Genomic DNA, 16,530 nt, shown 5'->3' with positions numbered 1-16,530 from the left:
AATACAGTGATATTTAGCCATTACCTATCCATAGTATACACAAGCTAGGCAATCATTATCTATGTAGTAGAATGGGTACTTAGTGCTGGGGCATCAGCCATCTGCCTTGCTTCTTGGATCCACTGGTCCAAGAGATCACCCCTCCACCGCTTCAGGTCAGCATGGTGATGCCTGACCTGCTCACCAGTCCGGGAGATGCCAGTGGCACTGGTGAGGTCACGGGCAAGACTGTCCCAGGCCTCCACTTTATACTGAGAGGCCTGGTTCTGGCCCTGCAGTAGTCTCTCCTCATGGTGTTTTACCAGGAGCCATACCATGAATCTGGACTCCTGGGTGCCCCAGCACTATGGTCTAAATCGAGTGCCTTCCACAATGCCAGCCATTCTGCCTAGAGTAGGGAGCTGCAACCATGTGTTATTTGGTGTTATTTAGTGGGTTTTGCAACAACATTTGGTATAATGTGCTTTGCCATGTAAATAAGACTGTGCTGCAGTGGGACTCGAACTTGGAATGCCTGTTTGTTAGGCGAATGTTCTGCCCAGTTCACACTATTGCTTACATCTATGAGGTGGTCCAATTAGAACTGCTCCATCCAACACCGGCACACCTCGACCCATAACTTCATACCCATCATCCCCCCCGCTCCTCCGCAGCAGCAAACGTCCTTTCTCTGGGTGCAGGTGGGGTCTATCCACACCACTACACACTGCCACTCTCCACTTCTCAGGACCCATCACGTATGTTGTCTCGACCCATGGATCATCAGACTTTCCCAAGCTTGTAGTCTGAAAACATAAGTGCCCTGCCATAGCAAATCTGTTTAATGACAGGAATCCAAATATGCCATAATTTTTGGGTTGTCCCACAAGAGACGTTCTTGTCTTTGTTTCTAGATCAAACTTAGCGGGTCCACAATGTTTCTCCCACTGGTAGTATCCTGCCTGTGGTTTGGGAAGCAGTGGTTTGTTTACTTTTTTGTGTGTTTGTTTGTATGTTTCACCTATTTGGCTGTGGAGGGGATATTGGTACATGTAACACATATGTTGATTGAGACCCCTCACCCTCATTGGCAGTGCCTGTGGTCATATATGTCATTCTTATGTGCTGTATCATATCATAGATATATATCTGTATATATATATATATATATATATATATACATACACACACACACACACATATATATATATATATATGTATATATATATATATATATATATATATATATATATATATATATATATATATATATATATATATATATATATATATATATATATATATATATATATATATATATATATATATATATATATATATATATATATATATATATATATATATATATATATATATATATATATATATATATATATATATATATATATATATATACAGATATATATATATATATATATATATATATATATATATAATATATATATTATATATATAAATATATATATTGTATATATATATATATCTAACGACATATAGATGTATGGATATCTGCATATGTATATATCTATATGTGGATATTTATATATATGTATGTCTATATATATATATATATATATATATATATATATATATATGTGTAATACAGAGAGAGATAGGTATATATCTATTTAGTTATAAATATATATACACACACACACACACATACATCTACATATTTAGCTACATGTCCTGTATTGTTGAATGGTATTGCTGGATGCTATGTTTGCAGAAATGTCAGGGTTATGTATATCTGCGGTGGCTTAGTGGCAAATCACATAAGCTATGGTGTGCAGGCTCCTGGGTTCGAGCCTTGTAGGGGCTGTTTAATTTGTTGCTGGCCAGAACGAGGCCCATTGGATACGGAGTGGCTGAAGCACTTTTACGCAATTGTCAGTGGGTTTGCGCGATGGTAAGCACTGCTAACTTCCGATGACATCCACTTACACATGGTTAGCCTCACTATTGCTTACTCTGTGTAAGCACTGCTTACTGTCATGCAAACAGACTTGCACCTGCTTACTCATGCTTATTTATCCTTACTACTGCTATATTTTAGACAGTAATAGTCTATTGTTTCTTGGGGAGGTGGTGAATTTGGCAAGTGTATGGGGTTATCATTCATTACACAGCTTACTACTCCAGTTTACACATATATGTTAATTATTAGGTTCTACAACTAAATATATTGATCATAACAGTGATCTGACATGGAAATGGAATGTACTGCAGTGGGACTCGAACTGGGATTGACTACTCGTGAGGCGAACGCTCTGCCCACAACAATATTGCTGTACTGCTTCATTTGCATATATCCTGCTTTTTATCCTCCTTTTGCTATTAAACTACAGTAACCGTAGCTAAGCGATGGGCACACCCACGCACCTACGGTTAGCTTTAATTGGATTTTTAAAACGAAAGGGTTTCTTCTTTTAATTTATATGTCCTGTTGCTGTTGTACACATGCGGGACTGTTGGTGGGTATATGAGGACACCTGTGAGGGATCTTGCTGATTTCTTAACAGCTTCTGCAGTTCTACATTGCAGGGGCATGTTTATTCTGAGAGCTCTGCTCTCAGACACACACCCTGCACTCATACACGCTCCGCATAAGCCTAGCAGCCCGGGCAGCATGCCTTCATTATTATACATGGCACACTGCTGTCCTGCTCCTACATGGGCGCTTAGTGAATCTGGGGGCTTGAAACAGTAATGGGATAGCATTCCCTAGCTTAGATCTATATTCCAAATCAGTTATAATTAATGTAATATTACATTGGATCACACCTACCTATATATCTGGCTGGAAAACAATATATGAGATTCATATAATTGATGTCAGAACTATAGAAAATCATTTTAAACAACAATATGGAATGCGTAGAGTTCATTGGCTTTTATGTGAATTTTGTTTATTTAATAAGTTTGATCATTTTTCTTATGGCATTGATCAAATATTTAATAACTTTAAAAATATAATTGATTGTAATTACAACATTAAACATTTATATTTCTTATATTCCCTATAGCATACTGCCCTGATTGCCTAGATTCTTTCACCATCAATGCGATGCAAAAAATTAAAGGAAAATAACTTGATATCCTGGCATCAGTTTATTGAAAAAAGAGTATTAAACCACTAAACTCTCTTTTATGTAGTTTTGATAATAGTCAATGTGAAGATTGGGTGAAGATAGATGAAGGCTGCCAGCCTGGCCAGATAGAATTTTGGAGATAATTCTGTCATCTGTAAATATTAATGTAAACCACAGGCTTGTTGTCTTAAATGGTAAAAATACTGTTACATGTAGAACTGGAAAAAATGTAACAACAATGCACTCTACTGACTAAGTAAAGCACGTTGTGACCCTTTAATGTTAGGACTCGGAGCCAGTGAGTCTAGAGTGGGGCATCCTGCCTATTGTTTTAAGCCCAGAATTAATGGCCAGAATTTGCATGCATAAATGTCCTTTATTGCTCTGGTTTCTGCCCAGAGGTGAAGAATGTAAATGTAGTTTCTGTTAGCCTGGGAACCCAGGGAAGTGTGAAGAATGATGTAATGTAACCCAGGGAAGTGTGAAGAATGATGTAATGTGAACCAGGAATGTGATTTTAGAAACAGAGAGAATCAGAGAGCATTAAGCATTTTTGTCCTGACCATCCAACTCATCAGCACTGTCTTGCTCTATATGTAAGTTTATCTTAGACGTGTGTTTTTCTCTTAGAAATAGCTAGAAACTAGAAAGATTAGACTAAGTGTTTTTCTGTGCTGTCAGAACTGCACTACTTAATTATTTTAAGTATTTCTCCGTGATCTCTGAACTTTTGACTAGCACTGTGTAGTAAAAGGTATTGTCATGTTTTGACTATTTGTTATTAAATATTTTTAAACCCTTCCAATTGTGGCTGTTTTGTAGAAATAATTTAAGCTCTTTAAAATACTTGCCTGCCTTTGGTACAACTGTACAAAGCCACTTCAATAGCTTTAGCCCTGGGCTATACTACCAATTGGATAATAATATTGCACAGTAATAATTGGACACCCTTTTAAGGGCCTTTGAGTAGCTGATAAATATTAGTGGGTGGTGGCAGCTGGTACTACCATATAGTCTGGGAAAAAGGGCACAGCTGGAGAACCTGTGCCAGCCTTCCCCAGGAGTGTCTGCGTGGTTGTATAAACTCTTCTCTAAGTGCGTGTGTGTGTGTGTGTGTGTGTGTGTGTGTGTGTGTGTGTGTGTGTGTGTGTGTGTCAGCTACTTGGGCAGGGACACAAAGCACTGGTTGGACAGAGAGGGTGCTGGAGGTTTTAACTTGCCCACTAGGATGAGATCTGGGCCCTATAGCTGTGCCAGTGGGGAGTCTTATTGGGGACATGGGGAGCAAGGGAGCGACCAGCCCCAGACTGACTGTGATCTCTGTGTGCTCTTAAGGAAACTTGCACTTTACTGAGTGTATTTGTTATCCTTTCCTCCTATATGAGATGCCCCTCACTGGTGTTAGTGGTGAGGATTGAGGCTCCTTAATTGCTGGCCCAGGGCATGGGCATACCATATTAATTGTTTGTCAGTGGTGGGATATCCACACCACATATTAATCAGGTGGCAAATACTAAATGGCTTGTAGTGGTGTGGGTAGAGTGAATCCCTGTAGCTTGTGTACAGTGAGCTCTGAAAGTGTTTTGTACTCTAAATCAGCCACGTAGTGAATACTCGGAGTTCAGATCACAATTGTTTTATTTCTTTTATTAGCTTAGTTAGTCAGGGTGAGAAAGCAGCATGTCAGCAGAGGAGTATGGAAAGCTGACAAGGAGCCAGCTGGAGGAGATGTGCCAGGCTAGGGGACTGGTGCATGGAAACCTGACTAAGGCAGACCTGATTGCAGCCTTGGTTACAGCTGCATCAGAAAACAGCAACCAGGAGGACAATCAGACTGGCAGTGGAGATATAATACCCTCAGAGAATGGACAGCTCAACCTTTCTGCAGAAGACTTAAAAATCCATCTGGAGCTAAAGAGACTTGAGTTGGAAACCAGGAGTTTGGAGACAGAAGCAGCTGAGAGACTGAGGAGTCTACAGTCTGAGGAGAATGAGAAACTGCTACGCCTGGAAGTTGAAGGAAAGGAGCGGCAGAGGAAGCATGAGAGGGAAATGCTGACTCTTTGCCAGACTTGTGGAGGTAATGGGGAAGGGAGTAACTGGACCCCAGAAGCACAAAAGGTCAGTAAATTTCTTCTGAAGTTTAAAGAGGGGGATAATTTTGATAGTTTCATTCATATGTTTGAGCAGGTATGCAAACAGTATGGTGTTGACCAAAGGCTCTGGGTACAGTTCCTGACCTCCTTACTCCATGGTAAAGGTGTAACTGTTTTGTCAAAAATGTCTGACCCATGTTTTGATTATACTGCTGTTAAAAATCACTTGTTAGAATTGTTTAAGCTAACACCTGAAACATATAGGAAATAGTTTTGTGAGCCTAGATGCAAGGCAGATGAAAGTGTGTATGAATATGTTGCTAAACTGAGTACTTATTTCCATAGGTGGGTGAGTGGATGTCAGGTCACCACTTTTGAAGGGCTGGCAGACTATTTGGTGAGGGAACAAGCCCTTAGCACTTTGCCTGAGGACATGAGCATCTGATTAGCTGATAGACAATGTGCTACTTCAGATGAGTTGGGGAAGAAGGGGGACCTATACCTGGCAAGCAGGGCAGCCCTGCACAGGAAAGGGACCCCCAGTACTGCACATGGGTCTAAAGGAACCCATGGTGGGCAGCACAGACTGCCCCAACAGAATCTGTCAGTAGCAGGGGGAAGCCACTAGTTCAAGTACATGTCCAGGAGCTAGGGATAAATGTTTTGAATGCAACCAGTGGGGCCATGTGGCATACAGGTGTCCATGGAGGCAAGGAGGGGAACAAAAGATGAGGGAGCCAGTAAGTGGAAAAACAAAATGCCAATAGTAGGTTGTCTTGAGACAACAAGAGTACCAAACTACCATTCTGCAGATGTCCTGATAGGGAAGGATTTGGATGAGGCAGTACCGTGTATTTATGGACTGCGGTGGTGGTGCTGTGGTAACGTTGTTGCCTCACAGTAAGACGTTGTCCCGTTCGATTCTCAGCTAGAGCGTCTTCTGTGTGGAGACATGCGTGAATGGGCGTACCTTCGTTGAAGGTTGTGCATCAGGGCCGGCAACTCACCCCGTAAAAACCTACTGCCAATCATTAGCGAACCAGAGTTCTACTGTGGCAACCCCTAACAGGGAAAAGCCGAAAGACACAACAATTTCCATGTATTTATGCAGTTACATGCAGTCAGGCTAGGAGACAAGCATGTGGGTCTGGTAGCCTGGGGAAGACCCAGACAGACTGCATACTTGCAGCCAGGACTAGTGAGGTGGTTACCTCAGGGAGCGAGCTACCCTGTTACAGTGAGACTGAAGGTGAGCCACAGCTGCTTGGGGGTACTGATGGTCCCTTGGACAGAGTGACTGCAAAGGTAGAGGTGAGTAGTAGTACCCAGGCTGTCAGTGAGGCACCACTGTCAGAGGATGCCAGACTTTCTGTGGAAGGGGAGCTGGGAAGTGTTACAAGGAGAGAGTTGAGACAGGCTCAGCTCTCAGACCCTACATTGCAGGGCCTGAGGCAGGTAGCTAGGGAGGCACCTGATTCTCAAGGAAAGGGGGAATCTGTATACTGGGACAAAGGGTTACTATACAGAGAGTGGACCACTGAGGGAGTGCTAGAAGGTGAGAGAGTACAGCAGTTGGTAGTGCCTAGAGCCTACCATCTGGCACTTGTAGCCATAGCCCATGATATCCCCTTTGCAAGTCATATGGGCATAAAACATACAAAGAGGCCATATTATGCAGAACTTCTATTGGCCTGGAATTTCCAGAGATGTAACAGGGTACTGTAGGACCTGTGAGCAGTGCCAAAAGGTAGGCAAGGCAAGAGACAAGGTGAGAGCTCCTTTGTTGCCTTTGCCTGTGATTGAGGAGCCATTTCAGAGGGTAGCTATGGATATTGTGTGTCCTCTGAGTACCCCAAGTTCCACAGGGAAAAAGTATATCCTAGTGGTAGTGGAGTATGCTACATGATACCCTGAGGCAGTGGTTTGTCCTCCATTGAGGCAGAGAAGGTGGCAAATGCTTTGTTAGAAATTTTCAGCAGGGTAGGTTTCCCAAAAGAAATACTGACTGACAGAGGTGCCAATTTCATGTCAGACCTGCTGGCTTGTCTGTGGAAGTCCTGTGAGGTGGAGCAGATGAAGATCACCCCCTACCATCCTCAGACTAATGGTCTTGTTGAGAGGTTAAACTCTACAATCAGGTCCATGCTATGGGCATTTGCAGATCAGTTTAAGAGGGAGTGGGACAAATATTTGCCCCATCTGTTGTTTGCTTACAGAGAGGTTCCCCAGGAATCCACAGGTTTTTCACCCTTTGAGTTGCTGTATGGGCATAGGGTGAGAAGACCTCTAGATTTAATTTGAGATGGGTGGGAAGGTGAGTGCGAGTCTCACAAGGAGTCTGTTGTAGCATACATCCTGAACCTCAGGACAAGGCTCAGGGAACTCATGGGCTTGGCCCAGGAGAACCTGGCAGAAGCCCAACAACAGAAAAAGGTGTGGTATGACAGGAATGCTCGAACTAGAGAGAATGCTGTGGGGTAACAGGTAATGGTTCTCTTTCCTGTCAGACACAACAAGCTGCAAGCAGCTTGGGAAGGACCCTACAAGGTGGTAAGAAAGGTAAGTGATGTTAACTACATGGTGGAACTGCTAGGCAGAAGGCAGGGGCACAAATTGTACCATGTTAACATAATGAAACCTTACCATGATAGGGAGGCCCTTGTGCTGAGCATTTGCAGTGGATTGTAGGAGGAGTCTGAGGGAGATCTAGTGATTGATCTCCTTAGTGAGGCTCGGGCTGACACCCCAGTGGATGGGGTAGCGATGTCCCAGCCACTATCTCCTACCCAGTTCGAGAAATCTGAGCAGTGTTGCAGGAATTTGGGAACATGTTCACTGGGAAACCAGGGTGCACCCACCTTGGGTCGCACCAGATGGATACAGGACCCCAAAGGCCTATTAGGCAGATCCCTTATAGAGTGCCTGAGAGAGTCAAACAGACTCTGAGGGAGGAGGTACAGGAGATGTTGTAACTAGGGGTAATTCAAAAGTCCAACAGTCCCTGGGCATCCCCATGGTGCTGGTGCCAAAGAAGGATGGCAGCACCAGGTTCTGTGTGGGCTACAGGAAATTAAATAGTCACACAGAATCAGATGCTTACCCCATGCCTAGGACAAATGAGGCCCTAGAGCAGCTGGTTGGGGCTAAGTATCTTACAACTATTGATCTTACCAAGGGTTACTGGCAGGTGCCCTTGACTCCCAGTGCTAGAGAGAAGTCAGCCTTTGTGACTCCTTTTGGTTTGTATGAGTTCACAAAGATGCACTTTGGGATGAAGAATGCCCCAGCAACTTTCCAGAGGCTAGTAGATCATATTCTAGCAGGAGCAGGAGGGTGTGCCCTGCTTACCTAGATGATATTGCCATCTACATCAATTCCTGGCAAGAGCACCTTCAACATGTCAGGGAGGTGCTGGGCAAATAACAGAGGGCAGGGTTGACCATTAAGTCGAGCAAATGTCAGGTGGGTATGGCAGAGGTCTCCTACATGGGGCATGGAGTGGGGAGTGGTAAGATAAGGCCAGAACCTGCCAAAGTGGAAGACATTCAGGCATGGCCTGCACCTGTTACTAAACAGCAGGTGAGGGCATTTTTAGGGACAGCAGGGTACTACAGAAAGTTTGTTCCCAGTTATAGTACCATAGCTGCTCCCCTCACAGACATGTCAAGGAAGAACATGCCAGATAAGGTAGTGTGGACCCCAGCATGTGAGCAGGCATTCCAGAAGCTTAAAGAAGCTTTGGGAGGACCCCCTGTGTTATCCAGTCCAGATTACAACAAATAATTTGTTGTGCAGGTGGATGCTTCAATCCATGGGGTGGGGCTGTATTTAGCCAGATCTCTTCAGAGGGGGAAGGGCACCCAGTGGTGTATCTCAGTCATAGGCTCCAATCTAGGGAGGACTACTATGCAGCTATAGAAAATGAATGTCTAGCCATAGTGTGGGCAGTGCAGAAACTTCAGCCTTATCAGTATGGAAGGAAATTCACTGTTATGACAGATCACAACCCACTAATAAACAGAGCCAGCCAGCAAAATGCCAAGTTGCTAAGATGGAGCCTGGGGTTACAAGCATATGATATGTCCATGCAGCACCGCAGTGGGATTAGCAATGCCAATGCAGATGGGCTCTCAAGACAAGGAATGGGATAAGGTACACTCATATAGACCTACCTCCCTCAAGCAGCATTTCTCAGGGGTCACTTGAAAAACTAGCTTGAGTTCTCCAGGGGGGAGATATATGAAGATTGGGTGAAGATAGATGAAGACTGCCAGCCCAGCCAGATAGAATTTTGGAGATACTTCTGTCATCTGTAAATATTAATGTAAACCACAGGCTTATTGTCTTAAATTGTAAAAATAGTATTACATGTGGAACTGGAAAAAAAACAGTGCACTCTACTGACCAAGTAAAGCATGTTTTGACCCTTTAATGTTAGGACTCGGAGCCAGTGAGTCTAGAGTGGGGCATCCTGCCTATTGTTTTAAGCCCAGAGTTAATGGCCAGAATTTGCATGCATAAAAGTCCTTTATTGCTCTGGTTTCTGCCCAGAGGTAAAGAATGTAAATGTAGTTTCTGTTAGACTGGGAACCCAGGGAAGTGTGGAGAATGATGTAATGTAACCCAGGGAAGTGTGAAGAATGATGTAATGTGAACCAGGAATGTGATTTTAAAAACAGAGAGAACCAGAGAGCATTAAGCATTTTTGTCTTGACCATCCAACTCATCAGCACTATTTTGCTCTATATGTAAGTTTATCTTAGACTTTGTTTTTCTCGTAGAAATAGTTAGAAACTAGAAAGATTAGACTAAGTGTTTTTCTGTGATGTTAGAACTGTACTACTGAATTATTTTAAGTATTTCTCTGTGATCTCTGAACTCTTGACTAGCACAGTGTAGTAAAAAGTGTTGTTTTGTGTTTTGACTATTTTTTATTAAATATTTTTAAACCCTTCCAACTATAGCTATTTTTTAGAGATAATTTAAGCTCTTTAGTGTACTTGCACACCTTTGGTAAAACTGTACAAAGCCACTTCAATAGCTTTAGCCCTGGGCTATACTACCAATTGGATAATAATATTGAACAGTAATAATTGGACACCCTTTTAAGGGCCTTTGAGTAGCTGATAAATATTAGTGGATGGTGGCAGCTGGTACTACCATATAGTCTGGAACAGGGGGCACAGCTGGAGAACCTGTGCCAGCCTTCCCCAGAAGTGTCTGTGTGGTTTTATAAACTCTTCTCAAAGTGTGTGTTGTGTGTGTGTGTGTGTGTGTGTGTGTGTGTGTGTGTGTGTGTGTGTGTGTGTGTGTGTGTGTGTGTGTGTGTGTATCAGCTACTTGGGCAAGGACACAAAGCACTGGTTGGACAGAGAGGGTGCTGGAGGTTTTAGCTTGACAACTAGGCTGAGATCTGGACCCTATAGCTGTGCCATTGAGGAGTCTTACTGGGGACCTGAAGAGCAAGGGAGAGACCAGCCCCAGACTGACTGCGATCTCTGTGCGCTCTTAAGGGAAATTGCACTTTACTGTGTGTATTTGTTATCCTTTCCTCCTATATGAGATGCCCCTCACTGGTGTTCGTGATGAGGATTGAGGCTCCTTGATTGCTGGGCCAGAGCACGGGCATCACAGTCAACACAGTTGGCTGTTTATACACTCATTACAGCAGTTTATAGAAAACAAAATGAGAGTATCAATCAACCTAGAGACTGAATCTATCCCTAGTCTGATTCAGCTTTTTATTAGGTGTCTTGAAAAGACAGATAATCAAAAATTAAGTATCTCACCTATCTATAAGATACTAAGAGAGGACACTGTAAAGTTTGACTCAGATTTTTCGAATTACTGTGTAAAGATTAATGAAGAACAAATATGTGATGAATCCAAAAAAATGTTATTGTGAAATATTGAAGATTGTATACATGGAAATTTATGGATAGGAGTTTCTATACTCCACATAAAATAAATCTTATACTCAAAAACAGTGAAAGTAAATGTTGGAAATGTGATGAATTACTAGAGGCCAACTGGGTTCACATGTTCATTGAATGTAGAAATGTTGTTCAATGCTGGAAAGACTTCAGATATTTTGTAAATACTTTATGATCTGATAAGTGTTGTATTTCTAACTCATTAATCCTATTCAATGTTCCTATACCTAATGTAATACCTAAATCTCAGATTTGGTTACTCTGGTCAATTCTTGCAATTGCGAGAAACGTTATTACTTTAAACTGGAAAAGTAAACAAGATTTGATGTTTAAAGATTTTATTAATTTAGCAAAAGTTGTTTGTAAAAAAGAACTGCAAACCATTTGTTATAGAACTCATAACATTATTCATAAAAAAAAAAAAATAGCATGGCAAAAATTGGAAAACCTTTTGAACAAATACTGATAACTTCTCATAGATAAAATGATTGTTTATCATGGATGAATGTAAATATTGTAAATAGTTTTGTTATTGGTTTATTGTATTTGTTATATGTACATTTGCGTATGTTTATAATGAAAACAAAATAAAAATGTTTCTGAAAAAAAAAGAAATATTATTAACTAGTTTAAATAGTTAAATAGTTTGAATGTGGAGGGAACATGTACTTAAAGCAAGCAATATACTTCAAGTAATCAAGTAAATGTAGCATGGCAGGGTTATGTACTGCACGGTCTTTTAAAGCAGCAACATTGAAGTTAACTGGCACAACAATGTAAACTATTGCAATGGTTTGAGTAAAATAAACATAATTTCCTGTTATAGCATCAACTCTTAAAATGTTAGCATCAGTAGTACTTTGTAGCAACACTAAAGAGCATCTCTAGGAGAGAATTTTTGTGGTTGAACCTTGTTGGAATGCACCATCCAAGCTAAATAGTTAATGACAGTCAGAAACAACATGAATAAACACATTCCACTGTGTGATGTTATTTGAATGTTAATTATCATCAGACAGGTTCCACAAACAATTTTACCACAGGTAAAAGCCCTTATACAGTATTTTACTGTTTACACTATTGCAAATATCATTTTATATGCTGGTTAATGTGGACATAGGACCTCACACATTGTTTTAAATGATTACAAATATCATTCAATGAATTGCTGACATGTGGCTGTTGCACTGCTTTGGGAAAACAGAATATGAATGCTGTATTACATCTGCTATACAAATGGGCACTGAAAAAGATGATTATGGAGAAGCAATGTGCAGCGTTGTTCTCTTGGTTATTTGACAGAAGCAAATGTCTAATACCTGACAGTGACAAGTAATATCCATATGTGGACAGCAGTAATATTTTACTTTATTTTACATGATTATAGATATTATTTAGAGGGAATATATTCTGCGTCTAGGTGATGAATGCTTTAGTTATGTTTTTTTTTTTATGGTTTGGACTGGATTGAAAGAGACCTTCTTAAGTTTTTAGTGTGTTAAATCAGCTTGATGACCATGTAGAATTCACTGCGCATTGTGAATAACATAACATTTTTTTAGATTTATCTTTATGGAAAAAGGAAGAAGTTTTACAGATCACTGTTGCTAAAAACCTTGCTCAAATAATGGTTGCCTATCCTAGAGCAGTATACACCCCCTTGGGTAAAGAGAAATATAATAAAAGGTCAATTAATAAGGGCTTGTATATTAACACACATACATTGATATTATTTATATGAAGCAAGCAACCTGAAGAACTGATTCCTTAGCAGTGGTTAATCCAAGAACCTTTAAGATGTAAAATCTGTACATATGTGAGGGGAGAAAAGAAAATACAAACTTGCATTTTAGATAAGAAAGGGTCTACTCTCAACAATAGTGATTCTGGAGAAGACAAATATTTAACTATGTAGTTAGTCAGCTTCATTAACTCAGAAAATATTACTTATTATTAATAACAATTTGAGAATTTTAAAAGGTTTTCCTGGTAAGGCTGATATCCTGGTGTGAGTTCCAGGCTTGTCTTTAAGGGAGGCAGAACTTGAAAGAAATATTACAAAATGGCAGAGGAAAACTAAAATGTAAGGGGGAAATGAAAAATTGTGGCAACTGTAATCATGGTAAAAGGGAAATCTCTGGTATACTTGATATTCATCCTGCTTGTAAAACGCTGCCACTTTGCATAGTAGTACTCACACTAATGAGTGTCGTTCACTAGTTTTTCAAACACAAGCCTAGCATCTGAGGAAACAAATATAATGTAGATTCATGAAGCTGTTTTGTATCAGTTGGATCCTAGTGAAAACTGCTGTGTGTTGTGTTAAGTTGAATATTGTTATAGAATATTAGTAATTCACAGCTAGAAGCTTTTTCAGGAAAGTTTAAATATAAGTCAATTTCCATTCAATTACAGATATCATTCTGTACACTAAAGTCAAGTGCTATGTGTGAAGTACTAGTGCAAATCAAATTTTAAAAGGTCTGAACCTGAAAAAACAAGAACTCTAAAATAAAACAGAATTTATTTTTTTATGAGAAAACAAATACTTGATCATTCCAGACAGCAGATTCAAGTGAATCTGTTCTGTGGAGTTTCCCCAAATAACCTTTTTGCATGAAAAGAGGTAAGCTCACCTACTGTAAGAAACAGCTAAACAGTTTACATAACCCTCATAGTTTTGTTCCCAACTGCTCTCTGCTGGTAGTTGGGGGTGTAATCATTTTCTTTGCATTCATCAGAATTCGCTATCTACCATCACTGTTGAGCACAGAGGTACCTAACATCACAAAATGTATATCATGAGCTACAGGGTACAGAGATAGCATAAGGAGTGAATAGCACTCAGACATAGGTAGGCAGTTCATCAGATAACTGATACAGGTAACATTTAGTTATCCACTACATTCATCAAAATGTGTAGGCAATCACATATATCAAAATGCGATTGTATTTGCAAACACTGAGTGCTCAAAAGAGTGAACATAAAAATAGCAATCATTTTATACTGAATCTAAAATTATCAAAAACAGGAGAAAATAAAAGTATTTTTTTAAGGGAGAAAAGCCCCCCTGCACCCCCCACACCCTCTGCTGATTATATATACCAACTCTGAGATTGCACATCAGTAGGGTAAGTGCAAATTCCCTTTAAAGGTTGCAGTGTTATATCATTCAAAAACCTGCCCCCCACGTGTACCCTCTACTGACTACATATTCCAACGCCAAGACCGCACAACAGTGGAATAAGGGCAAATTCCCTTATCTGACTACAATGCGATCTCATCCAAAATGCTGCTGACAAAATCACCATTAAAGAGAATGTACACTCATATGAGTGTTCTAATTTTTATATTAGTAAAAAACATTACATATGAGTGTTTGCTCTCCTGAGCTGCAACCCAAATACATATGCAAACAGGATCCAGCCCTCATGACGCAGAAAGATGAAGCCCTGATTGTGCCTCATAAAGATCTATAGTTCAATCAGATAAATGGCAGCTGGTGGTAATGAGTGCAGGAGAATGGGAATGATTGCCTGATATCAGCTTACCAGTCCTGAAGTGCTGGGTGGGGGGGGGGGGCTGGACTCTATGCATTGATAACATCTGCAGAAAAGTGGGTCTGTCACCTCTAGTAATGACCCAAGGAAGTCTACGCTGCTCAGCTGTATGCCATTTTTCTAGGACATTCAACAAGTGTGGTAGCATTCAGGTAGCTCTTGAAAGGCTGCACCTGCACCTGAACAATAAGCAGACTGGGTCCACTCTCTGGCACTTGACTCTCACCTCCAAAAGGAATGAATGAGCTGATTAGGATAGGTGGCCAGGGAAAAAATGGGCACCTATGGCTTTTGCCCTTTCTGGAAAAGCCTGGCTCTTACCCCAAAGTAAGAATAAATGGGCACATTGTGTACAAGAATAGAAAGTTATTGGATCAGTCCTGCTAACACACAAAAAATATATGTGAATGGGTAATAAGGAGAAGGTAGTGTAACTGCAAATCAGGTGACCCACTAAACAGGCAGTTGCTTCCCTTGAAACCAAAAAGTACAGTTAGAACATGACATTTTTGTAGCTCTCCATTAAGGTAAACAAGAAAAAATTGGGAATGCTGTGAAATTACCCATTCTGAAGTACAGCATGCAAGGATAAGCTTACAAAAAAGAAACCCAATAGAGTAATTACAATACTCACCAGAATCATGGCTATTGGGGCAGGGATAATAGAATGCCTTGGAAGGATGCAGGGGATTCTCCTGGATTTGTTAGTCAAGGTTAAATGAATGAAAGTGACAATGGTGGTGACTCATTGAACATGAGCAATAACTGAGAAGCTCAAAAAAGGTAATTTATTTCCAAACCAGGTTCAATAAGCTTGAAAGCTGAAACAGGGAGAGAACCTCTACCTCACTGGCCCATGCGGAGAGAAAGGATGGAATGTGGTTGACTGTTCTGGAGCAGGAGTTCAAGAGGCTCATGAAGTAGCCAGAGAAGATGTTAATAAATAAGGGATATATGTATATTATGGAACATGACCAACTCATTTGGCACTAAAGTTCTATAATTACAGCACAGGGCTGTGGCTATTCTTGGAGACCAAGTGAAACAAGGGTCTGCTTGTTAGGAGCTTGAGGATAAATTATGTGTAGGAAGTCCTGCTTCTACTGTGAAGACAGTGTCAAGTACATAGTGAGATAATGTGAAAGGTGTCTGTAGCCTAAGCCAGATTTAACAAGGTGGTGTGATACACATGGAGAAGTGAAAGAAGTGGACATGTTTATGAGGACTAGAAAAAGGATACTTGGGCCCCTAGCAGGATGGTTAACTATTTGTAAGAGAGTTATAATTTATAATATCATAGAAGTGTTAAGCATGCCAATTGTTAGCAATGTGGTTCAGCCAGTTTATTAATGTATAATTGAAATCCTCCAGTAGAAAGATGTTAGGATTAATGGGATTTCAGCTAATGTGTTAAGATTGTTATTGGTTTAGAAGGGGACATGAGAATGGTGTTGTCTAATGAGCTGTAAAGTAGTAATCAGTCTTCTTTGTAGTTGTGGTGTCCTAAGGAAGCTGTCTTAAGGTAATGGTATCCTTGAGACAAATACTGATACTCTCCCGCAATTGCATGTAGGTCTGAAGATATGATTATGCATTATACCCATAAAAAGATGGAGTACTTTTATTCCTCTGAAGCCATTTTTCTGTAATTACATATATATGAGTTTGTTCAAATTGTAGGAGAGCCTAAAGTTCAGGCATTTTTTTAAAGATTCCTGGCACTCAGCAGAGTCAGAGTAATGTGTTCCATATTAGAATTTACTGGGTTGGAATGTCCATTAGATCGACTCTACCAAAAAAAAAAACAGTATACAAGAAATGCAAAAGCCTTCGTAAGAGAGGTGCAGA

Source organism: Protopterus annectens, chromosome 17.part0, assembly GCF_019279795.1.
Source record: "Protopterus annectens isolate FY-2018-M chromosome 17.part0, PAN1.0, whole genome shotgun sequence".
In the NCBI taxonomy this organism is placed as follows: Eukaryota; Metazoa; Chordata; order Ceratodontiformes; family Protopteridae; genus Protopterus; species Protopterus annectens.
This window is presented reverse-complemented; position numbering follows the sequence as displayed.